The sequence below is a fragment of the Pleuronectes platessa genome, chromosome 2 (assembly GCF_947347685.1).
Source record: "Pleuronectes platessa chromosome 2, fPlePla1.1, whole genome shotgun sequence".
Taxonomy (NCBI): Eukaryota; Metazoa; Chordata; class Actinopteri; order Pleuronectiformes; family Pleuronectidae; genus Pleuronectes; species Pleuronectes platessa.
In genome coordinates, this window is record NC_070627.1 from 2029538 (window position 1) to 2042935 (window position 13398).

Below are 13398 nucleotides of genomic sequence, written 5' to 3' on the forward strand. Positions count from 1 at the left end.
TACACAAATGCACATACCGCACACACCCACACTCATCATCAGTTGGCAGCAAGCACAGAAATACACACTGGTGTTCACTTCAGCTGGCACATTCATTACACCCCCCCCCCCCCCCCCCCCCGCACACACACACACGTGGCAGGCAGAGATAAGGAGGACTTGCACTTCCTGTGTATCTGGAGGCCTCCGCACCTCCACTCCCTCGTCACACACTCACACCAAACAGCTGACTGTGCATGTGTGTGTCTGCGTTTGTTTCTACCTCTGTGAGGACCGGTCTGATACGAGACTGAGGCCGTGGTCACTTCTCACTTGTTTTAATAGATTCATCTAAAGTTGAAAAAAGTCACAATAAGGTTTAGTCTGAGTCACGGTTTAGATTTAACTTGTGTTTATTTGGTGAAATGTGTGTAACCAGACGTTCTCTCAGCAGAGCACACACCAGTGTCGAGGCCAAACAGTCCTACACACATCTGTCATGCTCCAGTATGAGAGGGATAAAAAGGAAAATGAAGTTGTCTGATAATCGGCACCAAATTTAAACTCATAGATTTCAACACGATAGATTTATTACGAAAATGTTCACTCCATATTTCCACCTCTTTGATTGGTTCTTCTCTGGCCCTTATCCCACCTGACCACTCAGACTAAGAGTTTGAACATTATTTATAGTTTATCAGTTTTCACACACGTTTGATTGTCACTGTCTCAGTCGGGAGTTCAGCGTCTGCAGCATAAAGTAGAAGTAATGTTCACTTTCTCTGTGACATTGTTTAAAGGCTCAGTGTGTAGGATGTAGGGACCTCTAGTGGTGAAGTGTGGTGTTGCAGCTGAGCACCCCTCACCTCACCTCACCTTCCGAACATGAGAGAGAACCTGTGGTAGCTTCAGTTTTCATAGAAACTCAGAAGGTTTAGTTTGTCCACTCTGTGCTTCTGTTTTACAATCGAGCTGAAACACAGTCGTAAAAGCACCAGGATTATTTTATGTTCAGTTTCTACCGATGGATCCTTTCACCTGAATCTTCCGCACTGGAGCTCTACTGTTGTTATTCAGACTGTTGATGTGTGGAGGTGAAGAGAGAAGAGAGCGAGGTCTCCCTCCTGCTGCAGCATGACGCCCCCTGCTGTTACTGGGAAGCTACTGGGTGAAGAATGTTTGACCCATTTACAGTTTTCCAGGTCACAGAGCTCAGGTGGAAACACACGATCAATCACAGGCTCAGGAATAGACCGACTTTATTTATTCTCATACAACAGGAAACACAAAGTGGTTAAAGAAGAAGAGCAACAACTCCCCCCCCCCCCCCCCCCCGAACTCTCATTCTATCATCAAACACAGCAAAACAATATAAACAGGAAGTGAAGAAATGCTGTCTCATAAATTAAAAATGAGGAAACACGAGAGGCAGGAAAACAAAGATGAAGATAAAAACGATGAATTACTGAAAGAGACGAAAAACATTAAAATGATAAAGTGCAGAGGAAGATGTGAAAAGGATGAAGATACAAATATCAATAAGTCAATAAGTAAAACATCAGAAAAATACAATTCTCCATTTTACTCGGTCTAGAATGTGACTCGGTTTGAATTAGAAAATGTTTCTGTTTTGAGAATTTTAAAAGAAAATTCTCAAAACAAAAAAAAGGGGGGGGGGGCAACAGCAGCAGCCGACACATGTCTGTCTGTGTGTCTGTCCGTCTGTCTGTCCATCACTAACCCCCCCCCCCCCACGCCAGTAGGGTCAAAATAAGAAAATAATTAACAGTAATGTCAAGAAATGCAATTGTTAAATAAATCTAAAAACTAAAAACTGTTATATAACTATAATATGAGGGAGTAATATTATTATAGGGAGTTTTATATCAAATTGATATCAAAACTGTGATGTGAGTATACTTTATTGACATATCAGGGGCCTCAGATACATCATGAACAAACAAACAAATCTCTCTCTCTCTCTCTCTCTCTCTCTCTCTCTCTCTCTCCCTCTCTCTCTCTCTCTCTCCCTCTCTCTCTTGGTACACGTATATTTGAAAGTGAAAACTTTCTTAATTGAATCTTTAATCCTTGTGATCAGAAGATCTCACTGCTCATATAAAGTGATCTCGGGCTGTGGTGCGAGTTTCGTTGAGACAGAAAATAAACGTCGGTCATGTGATGCACGCTCAGAGCTCAAGCTCTAAAAATACACGTCAGCGGAACACGGGTGCAAACATATTTAGCATGTGAGTGTCAGAGCTCGTCACTGCAGCACATGAGCCCCGTGTTCATACCTTGAACACACATGAACACAGCAGCTTGGACTCTCACTGTGTCTGTGCTTCGTTCTGGACACGTGAGACATAAATACTGCTGATTTAGCCGAGTCATCTTTTCACTGATTCTCTGGAGCTTCCTCTCTAATGAAGAGAATGAAAAACCTGCAGCTTTGAGGTGTGAGAACTCGTCCTGACTGGAGCGGCTGAGATGCAGCGTCGCCCTCCTCCCTCTGCTGAATGGTCGCTGATCTGCTGTGACACATGAGGTCAAAACACAACTTCATCACATGAGTCTTATGAAGAGAAGGGTTTGTTTATCACTGCGTCTAAACTCTGACTCCACACACTCACGTCTCCCTTCGATGAGGCTGACGTCCGGCTGAGGCTCAGCCACACGATCCCAGCACCCACAGGAAACATGAAACTTTGAATGACTTTTAACTTTTGATAATTTTCTTTTGTAAATGAAGCTCGAAAGTCACAAGTATGCCTGATTTGACCTTTGACCTTTTAACAAAGAAAAAGAGCAGAAAAAGCAACAGTTGTGGATTGAAATATAAAAGATGATGATGTGGAAAATCAGGATGATAATAAAGATAGAATTAGATATATGAGGACTATGATCTGGGAGGAGAAGGTGCACTGACGCAGAACAGAAAAAGGTTCTTGGATCAAATCCCGGTTCAGTCGAGGCCTTTTGTGAGGAGTTTGCATGTTCTCCCCGTGTCTGGGATTCTGGCTTCCTCCCACAGTCCAGGGTCCTGCAGGTTGGAGCTAACTGGAGACGTTCTTGATTTGGTGTCGTGAGCAGGAGCCTCAGGGGAGGAGTTCGGCCGTCGGGTAGATTCACCTCATCTGGTTTGTCTCAATCTGGTTCTCTGGTTTACGATCATTGAATCAGCTGCTTTGGGACGGATTCTCTGGATCCATCAGATTCACACTGGATGAAAATACATGGATGATATCGAAGGTTAGAAGAAGCAGAATGTGGAGCTCCACCACCTTCCTGTGGATTATTAGTGAGCCGTGTGGTTTCTGCAGACATGTGGCAGAGGAGGCCAAAGAGTTCACGACCCATTCAATGCACGAGGATTGTTGAGAAGACCTCACGCTGCAGTTTGTGTCCTGCAGGTCGTGATGACCCGACCTCGAGAGACGCTGGAAGTATCAAAGGAAACCGGCTCTTTACATCTGAGTCAGAAAAAATCCACAAACAGAAGATCTGAACTATTTTCAGGGGGGAAAGAGGAAAAAAAATCTGTTCCAGCTCAAACTGGGCTCGGGGCCAAAGTGAGGGGAGGAAGGAAGGAGGGGGGAGAGGAGGAGGAGGAGGAGGAGGAGGAGGGATGAAGAGGGGAGGGAGGGAAAGCAGGCAGGATCTGTGGGGATTGCAGGGGTGCATGGAACAGATGCAGAATAACTGGTCCTCAGCCAAACTGCATCCCGCCCAGTGGGCTCTGCAGCTCTGCTGATTAGAAACAGTTCAGGGCTTTAGTTCTCACATGGAAATGTATGAAGGCTTTTCAGAATAAAAGCACAGAAAAAGGGAAGATAACTGTTTGTATTTAAATGACTTAAATAAACGTGGTTGTATGTTTCGTGCCTGACATCCTCCTCTCTGTGATAATTTAGTGTGAATCTCTTTTTTTAATTTTTAATCAACTTTTTTATATTTACAGGACAACATGAGTGTGAAATGAGGGAGAGAGAAAGTAGAGAAGACGTGCAGCAAAGGGCCGGGTCGGAATCGAACCTGCGGCGGCTGCAAGAGGGCTCAAGCGTCCATACATGTGGCGCCTCCCGAGCCAAGTAAATACATTACTGTGTATTTCAGTATTGTGACAAACATATTTAAGTTATGTCTGCAATTAGGCATGAGTAAAAATAAAAAGCTAAAAAATACAGTTAATGTTAAATACCAACAAAAGCTGAAATCATTACGTTTACATTCTGAAAAACATTTTATTGGCCACAATGTGAATTCACTGTTGTACATATACACGTCCTCCCTGTATTTGTTTAATATTAGCAGTATAAAGACAACAGGCATAAATTGAATCCTGTGATCTCCCTCTGACTTGCTGCAGAGGTTTTACTCTGGAGGGCCGAATCCCAGAGATTCTCCAGAGTTCAGTGCAGGTCTGAAACATCATAAGTCCTATTTTCTCTGACAAAGAATGTTATTGGATAATTTAACTCCAAACGACATCTTCAAAATAAGGCATCGTTTAGAAAGTGCAGGACAGACAGAGTCAGGTAAACTTCCACGATGGCTGACGACTCGTTGTGTCTGCACGGCTGCTCGTCTGCATGAAGCCTTTGCTGCACTGAGGCTTCACCTCGATGCCTTGAGCTGTGATTTTAAAACCTCACCCTGTTTCTCTTCAGCTCGAGATGTCTGCTTTTAAAATGTCTCTGTTGCAGTAAGTTTGTTGATTTCACATGAAGTCACGTGCTCTTCATCCTGACACGTAGGACTCGGCTGTGGTTCTACTCTAATCAACGGTTTTCTGTAACTCGTACACAATCCATTCATCTGCCTGCAGAACTCACGCAGCATCATGACTCAGGTTTTCCAGCTGTCATCGAGTCGATTAACAAAGTGGAAGTCGTCAGATTCTCTTTATACGGGTTAGTGTTCGCTCATGTTGTGTGTTTGTGTGTTTGTGTGTTGCAGAGGAAGCTGTTGACAGTCGTCATCCATCATGTGACGGAGGTGATGTTCTGCACATGGTCGAGTTTTTACCGTCACTGTTTAACCTCCATGTTGAAACTGCTCCGAGAGGAGGTGTCGGGTTGTTCTGCTGCCGGAGCGTCAACTTGAAGCTTCTTATTTTCTGCTCAGATTCAATCTCCAGCTCTCGGATGAATGAAGAGAAATAGGGAAAAATAATATGAAGAATTAATTATGAGTTTATTAAAATGTTTAACATAAGAAGGGATTTAAAGTGGCTCCAGTTCCCCCCTCCTGACTGAAAACAACACAAAACATTTTATTACATGAGAACAGTTTGAGTCCCTGAAGTCCAGTTTGAGAAAACAGGAAAAAAACTGAATATAAGAAAGAAGGAGAAGCTTTTAGAGACGTTTTAGATAATTGAATTGTTACAGGATCAACTTACTTGTTTTTTTAATTTAAAGTATTTATTGTTCATTAATCAAAAAAAAGAAGAAATCAGAACATAATCTTCTGTTGTCCACACATTAAGGGGAATTTAAGTTGTGGATTATAAAGTTAAAATAATCCCAATACTCCTGGTTAAACATAACTTCACCCATGAAAGAAAGAAAAGTTGATGAGAAGCTTTGAGAAGAATTTTAAATGAAATTATATTTAAGCTATTGCTGTTTATGTTTTTTTTTTACATCTGCCAAACTTTTCATTTTCAGAAACAAAAGTAAATTCAATTCCATCAAATTGTGTTTTAATAAAAATAATTATAGTTGAAAACATACTGTAACAAAAAGGTTCAGTTGGAAGAAGATGTTTTTTAGACTCTGAGTGAAACCAGAAATCATTCAAATCAGTTATAATAGACATGAGATCTTATTGAGTTTAAACTCTGTGCTGAATTAACGAGTCACAGATCTGTCGAACACACACTGAACAAATCGTCTGCTGAACACATTTACTTTTTCCATCAGCAGCTTCCTCTGCACTTACACACAACAACACAAACTCAGACAAAATGAAATCCATCACTATGAAATCCGGATGAGGCGTCAGGATGTGTGTTGCTCAACAGCACGGAAACAAAACAAAGAAGATGATTGTAACATAGTGAATAAGATTAAAAATGTCCTTGTAATAATTGTGTATTTATTTGTCGATTCTCAATCTGTTGTGCTGTTGACGTATGAGTGGTACCTTGGATTGTCTGTTATTGAGGTGAAGTAAATAGTTCTGGATTACTATAAGCAAACTGATTTTGCATTTGCAGAAAAACACAAGACACACACACACACATTAACACAAATTTGTACGTGTTAAATTGCAAACACAAATTACATGGCTGTTTTTAATCGAGATTATTATAAAATTTGAGAAAAGCCACAGCGATTCTATTCGTGGGAACTTTCAAACCTGATATCCTGTTTTTCTGATATAGTGATATTACATTCCCGTTAATAATTAAAAACTTCAGTCTCTTCTTCCATATCAGTTATCTATAACCAGATCTATAACCTGATCTAATGACGGCAGCCTCTTGGTTTGAAAGGTCACACATTTTGATTCCTGTTATTGGAGTTTGTTTTACAAACATGGCGTCAGGTTTCACATCAGGTTTCACACGGAGCTCTTCACTCTAAATATGACTCATCAGCTTTATGTCTCAAATGTAAATGTGTCGACTTAAAGCGGATAATCACTGGTTCATGTGGATGGTGGGGTCACAAGGTCACAGGGTCAGAGGGTCACAAGGTCACAGGGTCACTAAACACTGTACAGCATTAGGAATTAAAACATTTAATCCACAGCCAGTAATAGTGAAATATCTTCTCCTAATTATTCATATTTTTTTCATGTTATGATGTTTAACCACTACATTTGTGTTAAGCCAAAGTCCTGCTACTTTAATTTGATTTCCACCTTAATTCTCCATTTTAACAACATTCCAAAGTCCATGTATGTGTCTTATATAACAGTTTAAATTCTTCCTGTAGGTGTGACACTGTCTCCTAATGTATGTTCCCGTAAGCAGTGTGTGAAAGGTGAGGTTCTCAAACATCACACCCACTTTACATCAGCTAAGAGTTTCCACTTCAAACAATGACTGCAGCACGAGACAGGATTTCAATGGACAGTAATGGTCTGAATCATTTCCAACCATGCTTCTTCACACTTTTACTAAAACAGACATTTTTTCATTTCTTTGACGGAAGTTGTTTGAAGCCAAGTTATCTAAGTTGTCTTCACCAAACTTTGATAAGAGTGTGTTAACTTTTTCACATATATTTGTTGACTCTACACACTCGACTGCATTTGAGTTTTAAAACACTCTGCTGTCCACACTGCACGTTTTAGTTTGAAAACTCCAGGGCTGCCTTTTAGTCTGGACGACCTGCATCTGGAAAAGATGACAGTCACCCGTATTCCCTTCCTGATTGGTTCTTATCAGACACATGACTTGGCGTTCATTGTGAATGCAAAGTGCTGCTAACGCTAACTGTCAGTTCCGCCTTATTGTCGCTCCAAGAAAAAGAAATCCCTGCTCTTACTTTTCACCACCGCTGTTCCTCGTTTGTATTATTTTCTGTAAACACGCAACAAACTGCAGAGTCGACAATCTGCTTCCTGTTTACACCTGCACACACATGCCAAGTGTGTGTGAAAGGTCACATGATGCACGTTTCCAGGTGTGTTAGGGTGCGCAGGTATTATTTCTGATGCTGAGCTAAAACACTTGTGTGGATGGATATCGTTTTAAAATGAAAACGAAAACATGCAAGTGTGGAACCTGCCTACGTGAGCACTGGCCCTGCAAGGTCCAATATGGTTTTGAAGCACTAGGTGGCGCTATAAACCATCTTCAACACATAATGGAGAATTTTCTTTGATGCATTTCATAATAAAAGTGTTTCATTAAAGAACAGTCATACAGTTTAGTTCAAGATTTTAAGTTTTATTGCTCAGAAGCAAGTTAACACAGTAAAATGAAAAGTGTTGGGCAGAAAGAAACTGCTCAGCTCAGCAGTGCAATGGTTAAATTAAAGTAAAAGTGATATAGAAAGAGCTTCCTGTACACAAGTCAAATAGAATACAAAACAAACTATTCAAGAGGCAAATTAAGTAACAACTATAACTGTATGGAATGTGTGTGTCTGTGTGTGTAGTTATTGCACCATGTGTGTATCCGTTGTTTCCCATTTCCCAAATAAGTGCAAACAGGCAGGAAACCAGATGTGCAGAGAGCTGTTAGTCATGAGTTGACTGCACAGTTTAATTTGAGTGTATGAAATCAAATCAATATACTTACCTCGTGCAAACATAAATGTCCTTTATAATATCTATATTTTAAAAGCAGCATTAAAAGTGTGTCAGTAAAGAACGGTCATTTTCTTCAGTCTGATTCCAGCAGCAGCAGGTGAAAGACTGGAGGTGAAGTTAGGAGAGAGAGTTTCATCCTCTCAGCTCCAAACACAAACAAAAACAGGTCGAGTAAACAAACAGAACATCCGGGAGACGCAACCTGATCTGCGAAGGACGTGGAATGTCTCCTGTCTGTCTTCTGTCCTTCACACCCGGTCATGATGGAGGAGTAGAAAGCGACATGATTGGTGGATGCAGACAGCGGAGGAGAAGTGTAAACCCCCTGGTTGTGTGTGTGTGTCAGCATCCCCTCTTTGTGTTGTTCTCCTTCCTTCAATGACAGGAGCCGGAGCAGGAGGAACCGGAGCAGGAGGAACTGGAGCAGGAGGAACCGGGGCAGGAGGAACCGGAGCAGGAGGAACTGGAGCAGGAGGAACCGGAGCAGGAGCTGGAGGAACCGGGGCAGGAGGAACCAGAGCAGGGGCTGGAGGAACCGGAGCAGGAGGAACCGGAGCAGGACTCAGCCGAGCCGGGCAGCTTCCCCCGAGGATCCCCCTTCAAGTCTGCGGTAAGCACAACAACAACAACAACAACAACAGCTCCTAGAATAAACAACACGCGTGCATGAGCGTGCATGAGTCTCACATCCACGCGAGCACACCAGGACAGTTGAGGGGGGTCTTTAAAAAACACACACAATCACACAATACACAATGGTGTTGCCCGGGGCTGCCGCGGTAGCTCTCAGACTAACCCGGGAGAGGCAGCCGGAGACCCGCTTGCCTGCTTTGCGTGACAGCTGCGGGGCCAATGGCAGCGTGCACGGGGCCAGCTGCGCCCGGCTGCAGCCAATGGAAAAACGCGGAGCAGCTCCCGGATCCGGAGGGTGAGGTTAGGCTGCAGGAGCCACACCGCCGAGGAGAAACTTCCAGCGGAGCCGAGGAGAGCTGCTGCCGCTGCGGCCGCTGCAGTGGCCATTTTGGGTAAGAAGTTTGTGGAGGAGGCTCGTGTGTTGTGGAGGTTGTCCGGCCGCGGGACAGGCGCAGGACTCCGGCGTCCACAGTGAATGAACGCCCGCGGATCTGCCTCCTTTATGTGGATTAAACTCCTCTTCTTCTTCCTCCGCCCTCATCCTCCTCCTCCTTCCCTCACCTCCTCATCCCTCTCTCCTCTCTCCCCTCCCTCCCCTGCCTGCTAATTTTTTATGCATTTTTCTAAACTGTCATGGCGATTTTGTGTCCTTGGAAATAAAAGAAGAAGAAGCGCCAGTGGGGGGGGTTTTCTCTTGGTTTTCCGGGCGGAGGAGATGGAGACGTCTCGCCGGTGAGAGCGAGCGAGTGTCCGGAGCAGGTGAGCGGTCCGCCGTGGAGCCTTTTGCCCGAGAAGGAGTTCTTTTTCGCCGCGGTCCACACGTGCAAAGGAGCCGCGGCGCCTCTCGTGTATTTACAACAGCGATGCGGGGACATGACAGAGCTAGCGGGGGAGGCTAGCCGTGTAGCCGCGGCTGCTAACGCGAACCGGGACACGGTGTCTCCGTCGGGCTGTGCACGTCTGCCACACGTCGCCGTTTAGCTCGGAACTTCTCTTTACCCGGGCTAAACTTGTGGCAGTCCTACGGCTAAGCTAGCTGCGGGCTAGCCCCTGCGTCTGCTAGCCAAAACCCCACAGACGTGTAAGCTAGGTCGTTAGCTTGATAGCCCCCCCTCCCTCATTCCACTCCTCCCCTGGAAACGTTAGATGCTGTGGCAGCCAGGTGCGTGTGTCTCTGCCGGGCGAGTGTGTGTCTGTGCGGGGATGTGGTGCAGCGTGAGGCCGGAGCGTGTTGTCCGGGCACCCGGTGACATCCAGCGGGCCAGGTGCAGCAACCCCTGGGCACCAGACAAAGGCTGCAGGAGGCTAACCTCCATCCAGAGCCCCGGCTGCGAGCTAATCCCACCAGAGACATCGATTCACACCAAATCAACATGAGCATTATTCACACATCAGTTGATATTGATTCTTATCATGATTTCAAAATCAAGCCCATTCAAAGGGAATCGTAACTTAAAGGTTCAGTGTGTACGATTTAAGGTGAAACGTATCCATTGGCAGAAGTTGAATCTAAAATTAGCCTTTTATATTTAACTTCTTTATATTTAACTTTTTTATATTTAAATACTTTATATTTACATCAGTAACGGGTCCTCTCTACGGAGGCAGCCATGTTTATTTTTTACAGTAGCCCAGACTGGACAAACTCAACCTTTTGAGTTTCAATGACACTGAAGCTACGACAGGTTCTCGCTCCTGTTTGGAAGGGGGAGGGGGGCGTGGTGTTCAGCTGCAACATGACACTTCACCACTAGATGTCACTACATTCTACACACGGAACCTTTAAGACAATAGAGCCAAACACTGTGGTTCTAGAAGTAAAAGTCCTGTTCCTTCTTCTGACTGGATGTTTTGATCGTCAGTCGTGATATTTGAACGACCGAGAACCGCTTGCCGCTAGCTAAGGGGCCGTAAAACAAAGTCGTGGTCTCCTGTAGAAGTCCGTTTGATATCAACTGTGTTTTGGGTCAAACTTGTCAGGAACGTGGATGCTGGTGATTTCCTCTCATCTGGTCCTGGTGCTTTGGTTTGTGATGAGCTGAAGGGTTGCTGGTTCAATTCTCGGCACTACCAGGGCTCTGTGGCCCAGTGGTCAAACAGTTCCCTGTGACAAAGCCCGTCTTGCCTTTTGTTGTGTAGTTTCCATGCTCACCTTGTGTTGGTGTGTCCCCCCCCCCCCCCCCAGCCAGTAGACAAGCAGTCGAGACCGCTTGAAGAGTCGAATCTGAATGCGTCTGTCTTCTGGTTCAACCACCGTGTTACACGTTTTACTGCCGACTTGCAGAACTGCTGCTGCACTTTGACTCCATCATCAAAAGAAGTTGCACGGGTGAGGAGGGAGGGGGGGGCGGTTGTTGAGACAGCTGACTGCCGAAGCAGGAGTTGAGCCGCTTGTGTCTGGTGCAGCACGCTAACTTGGTTCCACGTTATTACATTCAATAAAAAATAAGTAAAAGAATAATCTGCGGCTCTGATGTCAGATGAATACACGATGGCAGATGTGTTCAGCTTCTGTTTGTAGAGAAAACAATGAGATCAGATACCGAGTTAAACACCAGAGCTGGCACTGAACACGTGATGTCTTTAACAACACACCTTCACACAGTTTGTGTCTCATTTCCTTATAACAACTCTGTTTTTGTTCTCAATATTAGGTCATTTTTGTGCTTATTTGACAATAGCTCAGATAACTGTTTGTGCATTTCTACAAAAATCTTTGTGAGCTTTCGTAAGGGGCATAGTTTAATGTTTTTATAAATAGTTTAGAAATGCGTAGTAATGCACCTTAGAAGCCCATAACTCAAATGTCACAAATAAGTTAAGTTATGAATTAATCCTACACTTCTACAACACATCTAATAGTCCCCAGTCTCATTGATTTGACTCGTGCACATAGTGCCACACACGTGTGTTTATAAGACACCTAAAGGCTCTGTTGTATTTTAAATGAATAGAAAATTAACACAACTTTAACACAAAATATTCAGCCTATTATCCCAAATTAGGCAAATGGAATCGGTTGCAAAAAAAGTTCCCTCTCTGAAACTTAACGTAAGTCTTTCATAATATATCAAGTCAGAAGAAATGAACTGAGGACATTTTACAAATAACATTTGTCCCTTTGTGTCCTTGCAGACAGGACAGTAGAAGAAGAAACCTCACTCTCCATTTCACCCATTTTACACAACAAATAAAGTCTGTCCTCTGAGCCAGACGAGCTGTGATGGGTGAATCTCACTGGTAGTTGATGTATTGCTTTTTTTTAAACACTAAAGCAGGTTTTATAATAATTTGCATCTCTTTCAACACCTGTTATGTGAAGTGTTCTTCATCTACAGTCTGAATATTACTCTTACTTACCTACTTACTTATATTACTTAATAATCAAGATAAAGAGCTTCGGTATGTTTATCTGTATTAGTAACAACAAAACAATCAAATTTGTCAGAGATGAAAAAATTTCACTGTTTCTCTTTATTTAATTTATCACTCAGCTCAAAGATCTCAATCCTCTCTTCATATGACACAGATCTAGTTCAACACATCTGTAAACTACACACTCTGTATTAAATATGAATTCGATTTTACAGGTGTACATTTTAATGCTTCCATAACAAAGTGGTGACAGAGGTTGGGTGAAAATCAATTTATTTAGGGGCTGATCAAGACACAATGCAAATGGTGAAATCCATGGACTACATACTTATTACCACTTTGCTGCTTTAGGCTCTAGAAAGTTAGAAAACTACTAGAGTCTGCTTATAACCCTATTATCTCAAGAGTAAACTTTTTCATCTTCCAACTTAGAGACAGGTTATTTTAAACATGTTCTTCCTGCACAGTGATTAGTCAATTATTCCTAAAGCAGAGTTTTTAATATGTAAGAGAAGAAAAAAGAAGCTGAAGTTGTGTCTCAGTTCCATAAAACAGGAATTAATCCATCTCCAACTTTAGAGCTGACGGTTGAACTTACCTTATTGAGCATTTTCCTTCATTTCCTGTTAATTACATTGAGGGAGAGAGCTTTATACCAACAACACGCTAAAACAATTTTCTTTGGTTAGTGTCCTGACGATGACTACTCGAGTCGTCGCTTCTCCAGAGGACCCGTACTTCCTGCTCAAAATAGTCTGTAGTCGGGCGATCTGATAGCCGAGTGGTGAGGACTCACTCCACATGGGGGCATAGTTCTTGAGCAGCCGGCCCCCGGTTAGATTCCTGGCTGTTCGGACCGTTTACTGCACGTCTCTCGCCCCATTTCCTGTCTCTCCTTCACTGTTTATATCAAAATGAAGTATAAGACCAAAGCCATGTAGTTAAGAATACATCAGGTACTTTGTTGTCATATCTTGTCTTGATTCATGTATTTTAATATCAAAAGGAAACACCTTTCAGCAGACTTGTAATGTGTTGAGTTGATTTACACTGGAACGATGTGAGGCAGTAACACACAAACTCACTTTGTCGCTCCAGATCTTTACAAATGCAAGTCGAGCCTGTATTGATGTTTTAGTG

At 43.2% G+C, this 13398-nt stretch overlaps 1 protein-coding gene across 1 annotated transcript in view; it reads left to right on the forward strand.

Annotated features, from left to right (window-relative positions):
- Window positions 1–9322: 9322 nt before the first annotated feature.
- Window positions 9323–13398, forward strand: part of chd6 (chromodomain helicase DNA binding protein 6) — a 61669-nt gene continuing 57593 nt past the window's right edge. The window contains exon 1 of the mRNA XM_053438801.1: window positions 9323–9642. The gene's annotated coding sequence lies outside the window, so the exon portion shown is untranslated. The remainder of the gene's footprint in view (window positions 9643–13398) is intronic.